The 19513-nt window shown below is 42.3% G+C and overlaps 1 protein-coding gene across 3 annotated transcripts in view; it reads left to right on the forward strand.

The window, feature by feature from the left end:
* The window catches only part of Rad51b (RAD51 paralog B), a 631041-nt gene that overhangs the window by 393678 nt on the left and 217850 nt on the right, over positions 1-19513 (forward strand). The window lies entirely within an intron of this gene.

A 19513-nucleotide genomic window follows, 5' to 3' on the forward strand; every position in this document is an offset into this window, starting at 1 on the left:
ATTGCAGAAATATAGTTTTTTTGTTTGTTTGTTTATTTTTTTTTCTGAGGTAAGGTCTCATTCTAGACCAGGCTGACCTGGAATTCACTCTGTAGTCTCAGGGTGGCCTCAAACTCATGGCGATCCTCCTACCTCTGCCTCCTGAGTGCTGGGATAAAAGGTGTGCACCACCATGCCCAGCTTAGTTCATTCTTTTTTAACAGCTGCCTGTTGTCACATTGTGTGTGTGTGTGTGTGTGTGTGTGTATGTGTGTGTGTTTGTTCATTCTTAACCCATTTGTTGGACCAGGCATGGTGACACACACCTTTAATGCCAGCACTCTGGAAGCAAAGGTAGGAGGATCGCCAAGAGTTCGAGGCCACCCTGAGACTACAGAGTGAATTCCAGGTCAGCCTGAGCTACAGCGAGACCCTGCCTTGAAAAACAAAACAAAAACAAACAAACAAACAAACAAAATTAACCCATTTGTTGTTGATGGGCATTTAGGTGGTGTGTTAGTCTCTTCTTGTTTTCTGTCGCTATGCCAAATAGCTGAAAGAAACAAAGGGGGAAAGGTTTATTTTGGCTTTGGGTTTGAGGTTTACATCCAGGATTTGCTGGCTCCAGTGCTTGTGGCAAGACAGAAACGTCACAAGGGAAGATCATGGCAGAGGAAAGCTGCTCACCTCCGAGCAGCTAAGAAGCAAAGAGGAATCACATGAACAGGCCGAGGCCAAGACACCCCATTGAAAAGCACACCCCCAGCAACCCACTTCCTCCACCTAGTTTCCCATTTCCACACTTCCCCCACCTCCCAATACTGCATTCTGAATCCATCAGTAGATTGAACCATTGGTGAGGTCAGAGCCCTCGTGATTCAGTGGTCTCTGGAAGTACCCTCATTGACACACCCCGAGATACTTCCAGAGACCAATCAAGTTGAGTTGACAGTGAAGATTAGCCATTACAAGTGGTTTCTGATTTTCCACTATTTTAGTCAATACTATAGTGTTATGTTCTCTTTTTTATATTGAAATAACCTCTCTTTATAAATTTGGTCAGATTCTCCATTCAAGGCAGAAAAATATAAAGAAGAAAGTAAAATTTTCTTAGTCATAATTTTCTCTAGCATTGTGGTATATTTCTTTCCAGACTTTTAAAATTTATGTTTGTACATTAACAAAATTGATGTCATACTATCTATAGAAATTTTTCCACTTAACATTTTATTTTACATATATTCTCACATCCTTTAACCTTTCTTTTGAAAAATTTCATCTTTGGTTTATGGCTTATTTTTCTATTAAAGTAGAAATGTGTGTTTTATATTGATTTACAAGAAATTTTTATATAGTAAAACTGTTAACCCTTTATCTTACATTTGCTTCAGTTATTTTTTCTTAGTTTTTCATTTGATTTTTAATTATGTTTATGACATCATTTGCCTATGAAAGTTTTATGTAATCCAATATTTCAGTATTGCAGTTTTAGAAAGAAAGACCTTAAGGGAGGCTGTAACACTAGTAGATATGTTCTTCAGTACTGACTCACTATCATTTCAAGTATTTTATATGTATAAATATCTGTACACTTACTATTTGCATCAGTCCTTTGTTTCATTAATAAGAGAATTAAGGCACAAGGCATCGTATAAGTAGTAGTGAAGGGCTGGAGAGATGCTCAGCAGTTAAAAGCACTTGCTTGCAAAGCCTGATAACCCAGGTTTGATTCCCCAGTAGCCATGTAAAGCCAGATGCACAAAGTGGTACATGCATCTGAAGTTCATTTGTAGGAATAGAAGGCTTCAGTCTCTCTCTAATCTCTCTTAAACAAGCAAATAACAATTCAAAATTAAAAGTCAAAAAATTCAAAATCAAAGGAAGTAACATTGAGATTGAAATTCAGACAATGTGGCTGTGAGCCCATAGTCTTACCCATGGCATATATTGCCACCATATTTGACCTCAAGTACGGTCCTGTGTCTCAACAGTCACTAAAAACAAACGAAAAGTATTCATCTTTTTCTTCTAATTACTTAGTGTTATATTTCATTTTACTGTGGCTGGCTCTTACCTTGATGTGATATAAAGTGGACTCATATTGAATTATTTCAGTTAACAAATGTTTCAGATATATTCTCCCTTCACATTAATTATTTTCTCAATTTTTTTTTATTTCATCAGAGTTCTTGGTTTGGTTTCTTTATTGACTTTGGTTTGCATGATTTTATAGAATCTCGCATTGTTCTTAGATTAAAAGGTTTATGAAATAAAATGGATTACTGCTTCAAGTTCCTTAAAATTTATATGCATTTGCACATATCAGAAGCATCTAGGCTAGCCTGGGCTACACAATGAGTTTACAGGCCAGCCTCGGCTATAGAAGGAGACACTGTCTCCAACAAACAAAACAAACACAAATAGGGCTTCAATTAACACCCCTTATTCTCCAAAATTAAGGAGGTCCATGAAACTGGATGATAAAGTATGTCTCCATTTGTAATAACTTTTAACAAAAATTGAGCACTTCCTTCAATTTAAACATAAACAATAATCACAGTCATATTAGTAGTACCTGGGACTTTTCATAGCAGATAGTTAATATTATAGATGCATAGTCTTTTACTGCTTAAGAAGTACATTTATGAATATTTCTTTTTTTAATTTAATTTATTTGAGAAATAGAAAGAAAGAGAGAAGGAGAGAGAGAAAAAAATGGGTGTGCCAGGACCTTTGGTTGCTGTAAACAAACTCCAGATGCATGTGCCACCTTGTGCATCTGGCTTACATGGGCCTGGGTAATAGAACCTCAGTCTTTTGGTTTCCAGGTAAATGCCTTAACCACTGAGCCATCTTTCCAGCCCATTTACAAATATTTCAAATGTTCAAAATTATTTCAAGCCAGGCATGGTGGCACATGCTTTTAATCCCAGTACACAAGAGGCAGAAGTAGGATTACCATGAGTTCAAGGCCACCCTGAGACTACATAGTGAATTCCAGGTGACCCTGAGCTAGACTGAGATGCTACCTCAAAAAAACAAACAAACAAAAAATCGAAACCTGTATTTCTATAACATTGGTTCTCTTATATCCCTATGTTTTATTATATGCAGTTGAAATCATATTTCTGAGACAAGGTAGCTAGGCTTCATCAATCACCTAAGCAAGCCAGTGGGCTTTATAAATACCCACAGGGTAGGTGGGGAGGCTGAATGATCAAGAGAACATTTGGGGGGATCTGGAAACTAGGCCAGCCTGTGCCTCTCTGACTCCTTGATTCCTTCACCTCTTTGTTTTCTTTTCTCTTTTTTCCTTCTTTCTTTCCTTCCTTCCTTCTTTCCTTCTTTCCTTCTTTCCTTCTTTCCTTCCTTCCTTCCTTCCTTCCTTCCTTCCTTCCTTCCTTCCTTCCTTCCTTCCTTCCTTCCTTCCTTCCTTTCCTTCCTTCCTTCCTTTCTTTTTCTCTTTCTCTTTCTTTTCTTCGTTTTTTTTTAGAGGTAAGGTCTCACTCTAGCCCAGGCTGACCTGGAATTCACTAAGTAATCTCAGGGTGGCCTCGAACTCACAGTGATCCTCCTGCCTCTGCCTCCCCAGTGCTGAGATGAAAGGCGTGCGCCCCATGCCCGGCTCCTTCACTTCTTTCTCCTCTTAGCAGAACTGTTTGTTCTCTTCCATCTCCTTCTCATTTCACGTTCCTGCCCATTCCTTTTCACTCAGGGTCTCTTTTTCCCTCTGTCTTCTGTCCCTTCCGTTTCTTTCTCACTGCCTTCTTCTTCCACGCAGGTCTTTTCTTTTTCTTTCTCTACCTTTTTCTTCTCTCTTTCTCCCTTTAGGAGTTTGTGATCCAGCTATTTTTAAGAAGACAACAACACCTTTTGTCTTTGTGCTCTAAGAATGAATTCAAGCACAGAGATAAATGAAAAGGGCAGAGAGAAAGAGTTGATCATATTGACAAGAAGTTGAGAGCAGGATTTGCTCCAGGCATAAAGGTAAAGGAGGGAGATTTGAACTGGCCTTAGAGGGCATCTGCCTGGCTCACATGGGTGGCCCCAAGACAGCTATAGACCCTGGTTATATGGTTTCCTAGTATCAAGCCCCAGTTTCATAACAGGCCTATTGAACTCCATTTATAATATTTTCCCTCAGAAGACAATCATTCAGTCTGATTATCAAAGAACCCACAAGGAGATCGTGTTTTAGAGAATGAGACCATTAGACTGTATTGTTGAGTTGTAGTCATTTCTTTGGGATTGGTTCCAAAAGTGCATATCTTTTATGGACAACAGTTACCATATAATTTTATCACCTGCAGTGGAAGCTTTTGATGCCTGAAATGAGTTAGTTTTTAGTTACTGGATGTTTGCGCTATGATATCCCTATCCAATGCAACCTAATAGTCACTGGTTGCAAATGCCATTTATATAATCTGGGTGGCTATAGAATTTTTCTTTCTTAAAGTAATTTCTACATCTGGGATAATGCCATTTTTCTACACCAAAAACATTAGCTCGTCTTACAGCTAATATAAGCTGAAAATTAGAGGTGCCTGAGGGAGGGAAATGAGGCAGATGGATTGTTTACATGAGTGCTATAGTTTCACTTTTTATGCACCAGTCACCTTGGAAGAATTAATGCCCTGTAAGTGTGCCAATCAGATTGCCCCAGCCATCTCTAAACATTCCATTTGGTTTATTAGAATAATAAATACAGTGTGAAAAAAAGTTCATGTGGATCCAGGCATGTTACACTGTGGTGAGTTGGAGAAATACGCGCTGCACCTTACCTCTGGCTCGACTCGGGCAGGAACAAGGACTCGGACAGGTGGGGACAGGCTTACTGTTTGGGTATTGAATGTCACGACGGATCTCCACCATTATAACCCTTAGAGAGCTCCGTAGGCTATTCAGAGCCAAAGCCAGTGGCCACTTCATTGTCTTGTCATTTCACGTCTACTGAGTGGTCAATTTGGAAAGGATTGGAAGGTTTTTTAAAATCATCCTTCTGGGTGGATTTGGGTAACTGTAGTTATCCCAGAAAACTTATCAGAAAGTCCATTCAGGCTTTCGTCTGATATTATCACTGGAAGTCTACATTCATTTCTGTGAGGGAAAGTTTACTTTTTTAATATGCCTCTTCTCATTTTCTTGAAGCTCGGGTTCAGCCAGCAACAAGCCCGCTGGGCTCAGGTAAAGAGCCCTGGAAGCCATCACTCTGTGTTTTCTCTCAAGCTGCTTTCCTGACCCAAGGCCAGTTCTCTCTCCTACCATGTTTCCAAGGCCCAGGTCAAATCCCGCCTTCTTCCTGAACCTTTCCTGTTGTGTTAATCATGTCACTAATCTCTCTTGCTTCTAAACTTTTACAGTTCTGATGCTCATAGTAAAACAGAAACTTTTGGCATAGGCAGCAATTAAGTAAAAGAAGACACGCACTCAAACTTCAGCCTAGGGTTTCTTCATATAAGAGACATCGTAAGTAATCAGTTTTCCCCATCCCCCTCTCTTCACCTGCCCCCTTCATAGTAGGGATTCAATCCAGGACATCAGTCATGTTAATCACATACGCTCATTGAGCTAATCCCAGTCCGTCATGGATATTTCTAAGAACAAAGTTTTGATTTTCTACTTATTTGCTTACTTTCTGGAGTATAGATTCTAGGAAAAAAATGAATAAAATCTGAAATTGAAAATGACAGTATAAAATGACCAATGCACTAGTCAAATTCATTAAGCATACTTATAAAGGAAAAATTATTTCAATGTCTAACAACAGAAAAGTTGGCTGTGATATGTACATACACTATATTGTTTATATTATTTGATAATTTGAAATTAAATGATTTTGAATATTATGCATTAGTAAGAATTTAAAAAAAATTTTTTTGTTTATTCTTATTTATGTGAGAGCAACAGAGAGAGAGAGAGAGGCAGAGAAAGAGAGAGAATGGACGCACCAGGGCCTTCAGCCACTGCGAACGAACTCCAGACATGTGCGCCCCCTTGTGCATCTGGCTAACGTGGGTCCTGGGGAATCGAGCCCTGAACCAGGGTCCATAGGCTTCACAGGCAAGCTCTTAACCACTAAGCCATCTCTCCAGCCCACATTAGTAAGAATTTTATATAAGGTTAGGCAGAATACAAATTCATGAAATGTATATATTAGGAGCAAGATTAGAGGGAAACACAGGGCCGGAGAGATGGCTTAGTGGTTAAGGCGCTTGCCTGCAAAGCCTAATGATCTATGTTCTACTCTCCAGATCCCACATAAGCCAGACACAGAAGGTGATACAAGTGTGCAAGGTTGCAGACATGCACAAGATGATGCACACATCTGAGGTTTGATTGCACTGTCTGGAGGCCCTGGCACACCAATTCTCTCTCACACACACACATACATTAAAGAAAAGAAGGAAACACAAGACACGTGTGGTAGTACACGTCTTTAATCCCAGCACTCAGGAGGCAGAGGTAGCAGGATCATGATGAGTTCAAGGCCACCCTGAGACTGCATAGTGAATTCCAGGTCAGTTTGGGGTAGAGCGAGACCCTACATTGAAAAACAAAAAAAAAAAAAAAAAAAAAAAAGGTGGGAACACAAATAAGTGAAAACGATTGGTTTGCTGAGGTTGGGCAATTTGTTAACTGAGAGATTTTCAGCATATTATAAAACCCAAAGGTTTATTATATGACTATGCTGTGGCTTGATGGTGTGTTCTCTGTGACTGCTTTTTGGGATCCTAACTCAACCGTAAGCTCTGTAAAAGTGGAGCCCGTATCTTTCTCCCGCCCCTTTGTGCTTTTAAAGGGTGGAGTGTTACCAGCAGGTAATTAATGCTTTGGGTTCATAGATAGACTTGCTAGTTATGAGGGAAGTAAAGACAGTCCAGGGCTGGAGAGATGACTCAGCAGTTAAAGGTGCCTGTGTGCAAAATCTGTCAGCCTGGGTTGTTTCTCAGATCCCAAGTAAAAGCAGATTCACAAAGTGGGGTATGTGTCTGGAGTTCATTTGCAGCTGCAAGAGGCCCTGGAACATCCATATTTTCTCTCTGTCTCGCTCCCTCTCTCTTTTTCTTTCCCTTGCATATGTGCGTACTGTCACTCATGAATAAAAATATTATAAAACACAAAAAAAATTTTAAAGACATTCAAGCTAAAGCATGGAATTTATTTTTTTGAGCACTCATTAGGTGGCAGATGCTGGGCTTTGGGCTAGATATTTAATATCAGTGATTTCATTCAAATATTTATAAAATCATGGAAGTAATTGCCACTCACTTTTAGTGATGAGGTACTCAAAATTCAAAAACATAAATGACTTGTATGAGATGATCTGGTTAGAGAGATTAGAAACTATGCTTTAAAAAATTATTATTATTTTTTTTTAATTTAATTTATTAGTTTTCTTTTCAGTAAATACAGGCAGTTTGGTACCATTGTTTAGGCTCATCTGTGATCTACCCCCTCCCATTAGACCCTCCTTATTATTGAAAATGGGTCGTGCATTGTGGAGTTAGCCCCCAGTTATTAGTATGATAAATGTCTCTGAAAATCATGACCCAACATGTGACTCTGACATTCTTTCCGCCCCCTCTTCCGCAAGATTTCCCTGAGCCATGTTGGGTTCATTTTTGGTCTGCTTCAGTGCTGAGGTGTTGGGGGCCTCTGAGGCTCTGGCTCTCTGATTTGGTAGGAGTTGATTTTTCTCTGCATTGATCTCCTTCCCCTTTGTGCTGGTATCCAGTTCACAGGAAAACATCACCCTTGCTTAAAAAATTATTTTATTGAGCCAGGCATGGTGGTGCACGCCTTTAATCCCAGCACTCGGGAGGCAGAGGTAGGAGGAGCACCGTGAGTTCGAGTCCACTCTGAGACTCCATAGTGAATTCCAGGTCAGCCTGGGCCAGAGTGAGACCCTACCTTGAAAAACCAAAAAAAAAAATTATTTTATTTTATTTGAGAGAGGGAGCAAGAAGGAGATGGGGGGAGGGGAGAGAATGGGCACACCAGGACCTCGAGCCACTGCAAATGAACCCCAGGCACATATGCACCTTTGTACATCTGGCTTGTGTGGGTACTGAGGAATTGAGCCTGGATCATTAGGCTTTACAGGCAAGTACCTTAACTGCCAAGCCATCTTTCCAGCCCAGAAACTATGCTTCTTTTCTTTGTTTTGTTATTCTAGAAATGTATCTTTTAAATCAATAATATTATGTTACCATAGCCTAGGAAAGTTCCCATGAACTTTGTATCTTGATAAAACTTAAAGACTGTAGCTGGTCCTTGTGGCATACATTTGTAATCCCAGCTACTAGAGAGGCTGAGGCAGAAGGATCACCGTTTAAGGCCTGCCTGAACTACAGAGCAAGATCAAGGCCAGTCTTGGTAAATTAGTCAGAACCAACCCCCAAATAAAAAGGTGTTTTTTTTTTTTTTTTTTAAAGGGCTGGGCTTGAGAGATGGCTTAGTGGTTAAGGTGCTTCCCTGAAAAGCCCAAGGACTCATGTTCGACGCTCCAGGTCCCATGTAAGTCAGACGCACAGTGACACAAGCGCATAAAGTCACCTATGTGCACAAAGGGGGCACACACATCTGGAGCTTGATTGCAATGGCTGGAAGCCCTGGTGTGCTGACTCTCTCTCTCTCATACTCTCTCACTCTCGTGCATTTAAAAAAAAAAAAAAGGGCCAGTGGCAGAGTGCTTGCCGAGCATGTGCACTGCCCAAGTTTCAATCCCAGGTACTGAGAAAAGGAAGGAAAATAAAGAACAGGGAAGAAGAAGAGAGAAGAAAATCTAAAGGCTTTAGATTGTAATAAATTTGTATGTATATTACTAATAATGATTCTATAGTTCCTTGAAAGTATAATCTATTGTACAAAAATATGTCACCTACGAATACTCTTCTGGGGCTGGAGAGATGGCTCAGCAGTTAAGGCACCTGCCTGCAATGCCTAATGATCCGGGTTCAATTCCCCAGTACCCAGGTAAAGCCAGATCCCCAAAGTGGTGCATGCATCTGGAGCTCATTTGCTGTGCTGGAGGCCCTGGCGCTCTCGTTCTTTGCAAATAAGTGAATAAACATTTAAAATTTTTTTGAGAAAAAGGAATAGTCTTCTAATGTGTGTGTGAAGTCTGTGTGCACATGTGTGTGAGCACCAGGAGTGTCAAGCAGTGAATGCTTCACCTTTCCAGCCACGTTTCCACTCAAGGCTTTCCCACAGATTGCCAGTTGTTTGAGTCATGACCCATAAGACAGTTTTTCAGAAAGCATTGTTTCCCCCTCTTTACACAGTGGTATTGTTTAAGTCAGACTTTTGTGGTTGTGAAGAGTGGAGGCCCAGTCAACCTTCCTCAAATGACAAAAATCTGTACTGCAAAGGAGGAAAAATCTCTCAGAAATTGAAAGACAAAAGCCGTGGCTGGGCAGAGATTCACTGATGCGTCTCAGCTACAGTCCCAGCAACCCTTCTAGGCTCACCTCCCACTGGCAAATTCTCACCTTACTTTCTGCCATTGACAGTGAAGTTTGATTGGAGATACATCAGCTTGGCTTGAAAAGTGGCCAGCCAGGCCACCAGTAGTGGAGGCTCCAGAATTCTTACGTGGGAAGTTTATCAAACAAAATACCCAACCAGAAGCAGCTTATGGAAGGGAAACTGGTTTAATTAGGCTTACAGTTCCAGAGGAGCCCATCATGACCAGGAAAGCGTGGCAGCCTGGAGTGGGAAGAAGGAGAAAGAGAGAGGGAAAGAGAGAGAGAGAGAGAGACAGTAGCAAATGTGGCTAGGCTATGAATCCTCAAGGCCTGCTCCAAGTGACTTACTCCCTCCAATAGGTCTCCACTTTGCAGATTCCATAACCTTCCCAAACGGCGTCCACCAAGCTAGGGGTCAATTGTCAAACACATGAGCCTGTAGGGACTATTTTACATTCAAACCACCACACTCTGTGATGTACGTGTGCGTGTGTGTATGTGCGTACGTGTCTGTGTGAGTGTGTGTGTGTGTGCAAGTGCGTGTGTGTGTATGTTGGGCACTGGGACTTACATTGCTTGCTATTATACATATTTAGTTGTTTGCCTATATTCTTTTTATATGATACTAGATTACAAATTAATCCTGAATAGTGGTTTAAAATACTAACAGTGGGGCTGGAGAGATAGTTTAGTGGTTAAGGCATTTGCCTGCAAAGCCAAAGGATCCTGGTTCGATTCTCCAGGACCCACGTAAGCCAAATGCACAAGGGCCACATGCACCTGGAGTTCGTCTGCAGTGGCTGGAGGCCTTGGCATGCCCATTCTCTCTCCTTCCCTCCTTCTCTCTCTTAAATAAATAAGTAAATAAATAAATAAAATACATTAAAAATATTTTTGAGCCGGGCATGGTGTCGCACACCTTTAATCCCAGCACTCGGGAGGCAGAGGTAGGAGGATTGCCGTGAGTTCGAGGCCACCCTGAGACGACATAGTGAATTCGAAGTCAGCCTGGGCTAGAGTGAGACCCTACCTTGAAAAACCAATAAATAAATAAATGAAAATAATAAAAAATAATTTTTTTGGACAACACTAACAGATTTATGTTGCTTCAGAATGTGGAGTTGAGGAGATCAGCAAGTGAGTTTGTACACGGGGCTGCTCATGCAGTAGAGGGGGCTGGCTCCCAGCCTGTGGTGCGGCTGGGGTGGCCTTGAAGGCTTCTCATTTAAAAGTCTGGTGTCTTGCTAAGATAACTCAAAGTAGCTAGAACTGGGATAGCTAGAGTTTCTCCTCCTCCTCTTCCTCTTTCTCCTTTACCTTCTTCCACTCCCCCCTCCCATCTTCTCACACAGCGGCTACATGGTAAGACTTCTTACCTGGCACTTGAAGTCTCTCAGAGTTAGTATCTTGAAAGAAACAAGCCAAAATGATATGATCTTTTGAAGTCTAGATCCAGAAGTCAGGTAGCACCACTTCCAGAACATTCTGTGCCTCTGGGCAATCCCAGAGACCCATCTGCACTCAGGGGAAGGGTACATGGATCCAGTCCTTTTTTTTATTATTATTTTTTGTTCATTTTTATTTATTTATTTGAGAGTGACGGAAAGAGAGAGAGAGAGAGAATGGGCACGCCAGGGCCTCCAGCTACTGTAAATGAACTCCAGATGCGTGCACCCCTTGTGCATCTGGCTTACATGGGACCTGAGGAATTGAGCCTTGAACCGGGGTCCTTAGGCTTCACAGGCAAGCGCTTAACCGCTAAGCCATCTCTCCAGCCTGATCCAGTCTTTTGGGAGAGTTATATTATAGAGCTTTCAAGCACAGTTTAATACCAACACCATCTTCCCGAGCAGGAGCGCAGGGAATTTGTCCTGGTTGTTTCTATAATCACAACATCTAAACAGAGCCTGCCACACAGAAAGTCTTCTATTACATCAGTTGAATGAAGTGATTAGAATTACTCAAGTCTGGAGGCTTTTTTTCTTTCCAAAATAAAAAAAGGAGAGATACTAAATAAACATCCTCTCCGGCTGCCGTCAATGAATACAAGTGCTTCTTTCAAACTATGGGATTTTACTTCTCTTTCATGCACTAGTTGCTAGTAATGATATGATTATAAATTATAATCAAATTCTTGAATTTCTCAAGAAATCTAACTGTGGCTTTTAGGTGATTGTGAATAAATCTTATAATGTTGAAAATCACATTTGGAGGTGGAGGCGAGCCAGACAGCGCCCCAGTTCTTTCCCACTCGGTCTTTACTCCATCTGGACTACCTAGTCTCTTCATATTTGGGGGTGGGGGAACCTGACCAAATGCAAAGGCAGGGAGGTCACTTAGCTGCTGAGAGAGGGCTGAGAGCTATAGCTCAGTGGTGGAATGTGTGCCTAACCCCATGTATTCCCAAGGCCCTAGGGTTGCTACCTAGCATGCAAAAGACAGATAGCCGATCAAGGTAGATACAGATCTGTGATGAGCATGTACCATTATACTTTTTTTTTGTTTTGTTTTGTTTTGTTTTGTTTTTCGAAGTAGGGTCTCACTCTAGCTCAGGCTGACTTGGAATTCACTCTGTATTCTCAGGGTGGCCTTGAACTCACTGTGATCCTACTTCTGCCTCCCGAGTGCTGGGTTTAAAGGCGTGCACCACCATGCCCTGCTCGCCATTATACTTTAAAATATATACACATGTATATTTTATTTATGTATTCATTTATTTGAGAGAGAAGGAAAGAGACAGAGAGAGGGAGAGAGATGGAGACAGAGAGGGAGACAGAGAGAATGGGCACACCAGAGCACCCAGCCACAGCAAATGAACTCCAGACACAAGCCACCTTGTGCATCTGGGTTTCGTGGGTCCTGGGGAATTGAAACTGGGTCCTTTGGTTTTGCAGGCAAGCACCTTAACCACTAAGCCATTTCTCCAGCCCCCACTATACTTTTTATGTTAGTTCAAGTCTATTCAAAAGCATGTTGGCAACAAATTTTATAAAATAAACTCTCTTATGGCCCTAGAAAAGTTTGGGAAGTAGGAAGTTATTTAGTATAGTCTTTAATTTCCACTTGGATATCTTCCAATGCATACTTTTGTCAAAAATTTCAAAAAACAAAACAAAACAAAACAAAACACGGCCCAACACTTGTATTATTAGTATCTAGAGGAGAAACTGCCTTCCAGAATCTATAGATTCTCTCAGTCATTTCCTTCATTGTTTTGTTTTGTTTAATTCAAAAGTGTTTGTGGATTCCTCATCAAAAAAACCTAGACTTTGAAAATTCTTGTGATTGTGGTTTTCTATCTCACAACAAAATGAGCTATATTATATCTTAATTGAGAAAATGGTTTGGGGGAAATAGAGTGAATATTGGTTGAGTCTCAGGGCTCAGGTTCAACTTTATGTCCTTTAAAATCATGTCACTTTTAGCCGGGAGTGGTGGCGCATGCCTTTAATCCCAGTACTCAGGAGGCAGAGGTAGGAGGATCACAGTGAGTTTGAGGCCACCCTGAGACTCCGTGGTGAATGCTAGGTCAGCCTGGGCTAGAGTGAGACCCTACCTTGAAAAACCAAAAAAAAAAAAAATCATGTCACTGTAAGCTCCAGTTTTCTCCTGTGTAAAAGCAAGGAAAAAAACCAAATTTCTATCTGCATTATCATAAGAATTAAGTAGTCTGTATAGAGGTAACTAAGGTGATGACTTGAATAATAGAAGATATTCTGGAATATATTATTTATACACCCATTCACAATGATATGTTACAACCATGCTAATGTTTAGGGTTAGAAAATGATACTGCAGGTCTGGAGAGATGGCTTAGCAGTTAAGGCACTTGCCTGCAAAGCCAAAGGACCTAGGCTCAAATCCCCAGGACCCACGTAAGCCAGGTGGACAAAGTGGCGCACGCATCTGGAGTTCCTTTGCAGTGGCTGAAGACCCTGGTACACCCATTCTCTCTCTCTCTCTCCCTGCCTCTTTCTCTCCCTCCCCCCTCAAATAAATAAATAAAACTAAAATAATAAAAAGAAAAGAAAACAATAGTGCAAAATATGGCCCTGAATATTGTGAATCAGTGAAACCACAAAGACTTCAGGCATGATCGGAGAAACAGTCTTCCTCTGGACTTCTCCTAGTCTCCTGTTTCTCTCTCTCTCTCTCTCTCTTTTGTTTTGGTTTTTTGAGGTAGGGTCTCACTGTAGCCCAGGCTGACCTGGAATTCCCTATGTAGTCTCCGGGTGGCCTGGAACTCATGGGCAATTATCCTACCCCTGCCTCCCAAGTGCTGGGACTAAAGGCGTGCGCCACCACGCCTTTAGTCCTGTTTCTCTTTGGGACTTTAGTTAGAAACCCCATGTCACTTAAAACTTGGGCTATATAAATGAGCTATGATTCTCTTTTGTTGAGCTGTCATTTGTCACAGGAGAGTCAGCTGTGCCCCTTATGATAGGCGAGGGAAGGTATTAACCCTTTCTGCCCCTATGTTAGTCTTGATTCTCTACTTAAAGCTATTTAGTAGCTTTCCTAGTTCAGAGTATGGGGACAGAAATTCCTATCACTGGTTGCCATGACCACCTGTGTTAGTCACAGTAATGAGTGAATCTTGAAGCGAGTACACTTTGGGCCTCATCGGCCACATCAGTGAGCCATACTTCTCTGTGTGTATGATGCCTTCCACCATTAGACTGTCGGTGTGGAATTCGCTGACTGTCTTCCTTCCCTCTCCGTGTAGCATGTGCTCTTCCATATGTGCTCAATAAAAGGCTTAATTTTTAATTTGAAAGAGAGAGAGAGAGAGAGAGAGAGAGAGAGAGAGAGAGAGAGAGTATGGATGTGCCTGGGCCTCTTGCCACTGCAAGTACTCCATACCACATGTGCCAGTTTGTACTTCTGCCTTATGTGGATACTGGGGAATTAAACCCAGGCTGGCAGGCTTTGCAAGAAAGTATCTTTAATTGCTGAGAACTCAGGTAGCACCACTTCCAGTACGTTCTGTGTCTCTGAGCAATCCCAGAGACCCATGCACATTCAGGGGAAGGGTACACGGATACCATCTTTTGGGACCATTGTGTTATGGAATTTTCAAGTACAGTTTAATACCAATGAGACCATTCTGACTACAATGTTGGCTCCAGGAGGGCCATCTCCCTAGTCCCATAAAAGGCTTTTAAATGAAAGCTCAGCAAAAACCAGACAAGGAACTTGGCAGGGAAGAAGGCATTGATCTGTTGGCTAAGCCTTGACAATTTTCTTCCTCTGGAGAGCTCTGTGGCCGTAGGGAGGCTTCCCGGGCCGGGTGCAAGGAACCTGGGCTTTAGTTAGTAGCATGGGGCTTGGGTCCGTTAGAGGACGCGGCCAGCGTGTATCTGGTGTTCCTGACAAGTAACGGTTCTGCGTTTCTGATTTCTCTTTCCTCTTATCAATGGGAAGAAAAGGGATATGGTGTATAGAGAATCCTCACACCAGCCATGGTCATGCTTGACTTCCGGTCACTTTCAGCTGGGACACTGAGCTCTTGAAATCTTTTTAATTTTTTTGTTTATTTTTTATTTATTTATTTGAGAGCGACAGACAGAGAGAGAAAGAGGCAGATAAATAGAGAGATAGAATGGGTGCGCCAGGGTTTCCAGCCACTGCAAATGAACTCCAGATACGTGCATCTGGCTAATGTGGGTCTTGGGGAATCGAGCCTCGAACCGGGGTGTTTAGGCTTCACAGGCAAGCGCTTAACCGCTAAGCCATCTCCCCAGCCCGTGGAAATCTTATTTTCCTTCTTCACCCCTTTCTTAGTGCTTGGGCTAGCACGCACCACCTAGGCACGGTCTCTTGGTCAGAATACCATGGTCCAAACAGGAGGACTCTGGTTTTGTGGCTGTTTGTCTCAGAACCGTTTACTTTCACATCAGGTGTTTATTAGCCATCTTCTTTGGGCCAGGCAGGTGCTAGGCACTGATGAGAAAGTGAATGAGACAGAGCTCCTATATTCAAGGAACTTGAATTCCAGTGAAAGGATTTGGGTGATAGGCAACATACATATTTAAGATAAATTGTCATTAATGCAACGAGGAAGGTGAACCTTACATAGATGATAACTGGCATGGGCGCAAGAATTGTTTGCTTCACAATGGGTGGTCAGGGAAGGCCTTTCTGATAAACTTGAGCTGAGATTTATATCACGCAAGAACACTTCAGCCAGGCGTGGTGGCGCACGCCTTTAATCCCAGCACTCGGGAGGCAGAGGTAGGAGGATCGCTGTGAGTTCGAGGCCACCCTGAGACGACACAGTGAATTCCAGGTCAGCCTGAGCTAGAGTGAAACCCTACCTCGGAAAAACCAAAAAAAAAAAAAAAAAAATGAATACTCCAATCATGGAGGAGAAATGAGAAAAACACACTCAAACAGAAATAAATCGCCAGTGCCTAGCTCCTAGGGTAGAATTAGCTTAGAGTATTTCAGAACAACAACAAAATATAGTGCACTGTGCCATTTTATGCATGTATATCAAATAGGGGGAAGAGGAGGAGAATGACCATAGGGAAGAAAAAGTAATAATGGTTTCTTTACCTATTCCAAGGCTCATGGCTAACAGCCCCTACAACTAAAGACAGATTCACAAGAGAAAAATATAGCAAACAAACGAAAGCCTTAGGTGACACAGCAACCATGGAATGAAGACTTGAACCCAGAGAAAATTCTACTTTTATGGTTACCTTTGATAAAGAATACGCAGTTGTTTACACACAATATCGAACAGAGGGTGCAACCCACCAGGAATAAATTGAAGGGAATTTAACAAGGCCTGTTTGTTCAGATTCTCCCTGGCCTGTCTGTTTATCTTTTCTTCCCTCCAGGTAGAGAGGAGGATACCTGTCACATGAGGATCTTTAAGAAAGAAGTGCTGGGAGGGAGACCATCTTGCTTTCGCAGTTTCCTCAGTTTCTCTCAGCTTAAGATACTCAGTGTGTCAATGTGCACATCTGAGCTAGCATTTCTTGCACCCCAGTCGTAAGGCCGTAATTTCACATGTATAGGAGCATTCAATGGTTAACATTAATAATTATAGGATACAAAATATAGGATGGGTGGATGGCTGGATGGGTCAATAGACAGACTGATAGAAGGAAAGACAGATAACTTGGTTTTTGGTGGTTTGGTTGAGATAGGGTCTTTCCATGTAGCCTAAGATGTCCTCAAACTCAGATCCTCCTGCCTCAGCCTCCTACATGATGTAATTACAGGCCTGTGCCTCCAAACCTGGCCTCATACTCTATTTAAGGATGTATCTAGACAAGAAGTCTTAAAGACAATAAACATATCTTATCTTCCACTAGCTACTATGCCTAATTGAGCCATAGTTTTGCTTTTTTGATCTACTCTGAGTAAAACCTTACATCTGAAGGACTCAGAAACCAGAGGGACGCCATGACAGGCTTCAGAGTCCTAAGTAGGCCTAAGTTTCTGTTTCCAGCAAGATCTGTTTTGTTTTGTTTTTTTAATCTTCTGGTATGGACAGACAGGCTTAACAGATACTGGAAACTGATCATGCCATACATTCCTGAAGTCATAAAGTTCAATTCCTCTAGCTCCAGCCCGCTGACCTTGCCGTAAGGGTAGGCTTAACAGTTAAACCGGTTATGCCATACATTATGCCATACAGTCCTGAAGTCATGAGGCATTCCTGTAGTCATAGATCAGCCCAATTCCCCTAGCTCCAGCCCGCCAACTTTGCCGGCCAAAATCCTAAGCCAACCAGAAGAGTATACTGTTTAAATCAACCAATCATGTACCCATCCCCTTCTTCTATGTCCAAATCCCTATAAAAACCCTGCCCTCCCGCTACTCGGGGCTCTTGTACGAATCCACTGCATTGGTGAAGTCAAGAGACCAAGCTTAAACCCGAATTAAAGCTCCTTGCCTTGCATACGTGTTTGGCTCTCCTTGGTGGTCACTGGGGGTGCCGAGAACTGGGCATAACACATCCTCCACAGACTGTAGACCACACTGTCACTGGTACAGGAATATTGGGGTTCTTTGTATGCAGCACACTGATAATTTGGGTATTCTCAGATCCTTGTCCTGTGAATTTGAAGAATGCAATCCACGGGGCTGAGGATGTTAAGAAAGATTTTTATTATAGCTTAAAACATCGTGGGGTAGGGAGAGAAGTGGACTTAAGCTTAGCACACAGAGAAGGAGGCGAGGTAGAGCTCTTGTTCAGGGAGGCAAGAGGGGTTCTAGGGAGCCCTCCTCAGATCCGTTTTGTTTTTATGGGGAATGGCTACATGAGGAAGACCAGGCATAGTAAAAGACCATATTTTAGAGCTTCTCCAGTAATCTTAGGTAAGGATCAGAGTTTCTGTCATCTAGGAGGGTACAAGCTTGATATAGAAATCTTTCCTACAGTGTATAACAACCAGGTTTCTGTAAGTTTAGTGACATTTCCTGCTTTTCATCAACAGAAAAAAACAACGAAGTGGTCTGTTACCCTGATTGCCTAGCCAATTTCTTTCTCCTATGGTCATGAAAACCCTCGCAGGGCTTCAAGGCTATGTGCCACGGATGTGGCAGGTGAAGTAAGGAAGCATTCTGAAAGTGGGTATCTTCCAGGGCCTGGTGCAGAAGTTATTGCCTGCAGTTTTAATAGGCTTTCTCTTTCAGAAATCTTCTTTTGTTCCTGCCACAAGGCAAAAACAGGAAAGAGATCTGTGTGAAAGAATGCTCTCTCTTTTCCTTTTGTGGTGATTGTGTATCTTAAGAGAAGGCCTCAAAGGTTCCCGGAGCTGTCTGTCTTTTCATGTAAATGGAGCCCTTAAGCCTGTTTAGCAGTGTGCGAAAAGCCTGTGGGAGTTGAGGTGCAAGATTCTGAGCAGTAGCATCGGGTATTTCATTTGATTTCTTCAAGTTGAGCTGTATACTTGCTGGTATTTAATTTAAAAAAATTTAGATCCGTATTTTACACTTGTGCTTTTTAAATTACGTTCTATGCATATTACTATATACACATATTACTCTGCACCACTTTACAAAACGAAGTATCTTGTACTGAGAGGGCTAAGGGATTTCCCAGGGTAATTTTGATAATGTAAAATTGTGCCTCTAGAATTCGGCCTCCACGTAAAATAAAGCACCCCCCTCTATACTAGGTATCCATCCGTCCCTGCTTACCCACAAGTACAAGGATGAGCACAGTTGGGGTTCTTATTTACCCCTCATCCCCAACCAGTAACTGGCATGAATTGGTGTAGGACTTTATGAGGAGAAAAGGGACAAGGCAGCAGGAACTCGTGACATTCTGGGGAGGAGCACAGACCAGAGAGGCCAGAGACCAGAGATTGGGGACTCCTAGGCAAGGCCGGGGGGGGGGGGGGAGCAGGGGGGCTGACAGGTCATGGATGGGACTGTTGAGTTCAGTGAATGCAGGGCTCGAATGAATGCCAGCTCTGCACTCAGTTGTGTTTGTAAGAGGGAGTAAGCCCTGTTGGATGGATATTAGCCCCTTCCTCCAGAATCTTCCACCTTCTGAGAAGGCTTGCCTGTACACTGTTCCAGGTGAATTATCTTATAGGAATTAGGTTTGCAATGCTGCAGCCGTAAGTAGAAAGCAAGAAGAGGAGCCGGGCAGGAGAATTAAGGGATTAGGGCCCCAAAGTTTAGGAGCAAGTTTGGCTTTCTGTTGTTCAATGACCAGGGCAGTATGGGGGAAGGGCTGAGAAAATAGAGTGTTGGGGGAGTTAAGGTCAAACTTTGTTGCTCTGAAGAGACACTCCCTTGCCCTCTCCCCACCCACCCATGACCCTAAAGTAGAGTCTATTTAATCAGATGCAAAACACATTCTGAGGAGAAAAAGTAAACAAATCACAGGCCCACTTAAGTGCAATTTAAATTTATATTCATGGCCGCTTGCTGTGGGATGTTCACCTACCCGCTGACCCAAGTCCTTTAGGAAGCTAATAGAATTCTGAGTCACATCCTCCTGAGTTGGAATCCTTCCCTTAACTCCTGGGAATGGTAGGGTTAAGAACATGTTATTCAAAAATATGGCACCCTGACACTTGCAAAAACTTGCAGAAATG

This window comes from Jaculus jaculus, chromosome 7 (assembly GCF_020740685.1).
Source record: "Jaculus jaculus isolate mJacJac1 chromosome 7, mJacJac1.mat.Y.cur, whole genome shotgun sequence".
Classification (NCBI taxonomy): Eukaryota; Metazoa; Chordata; class Mammalia; order Rodentia; family Dipodidae; genus Jaculus; species Jaculus jaculus.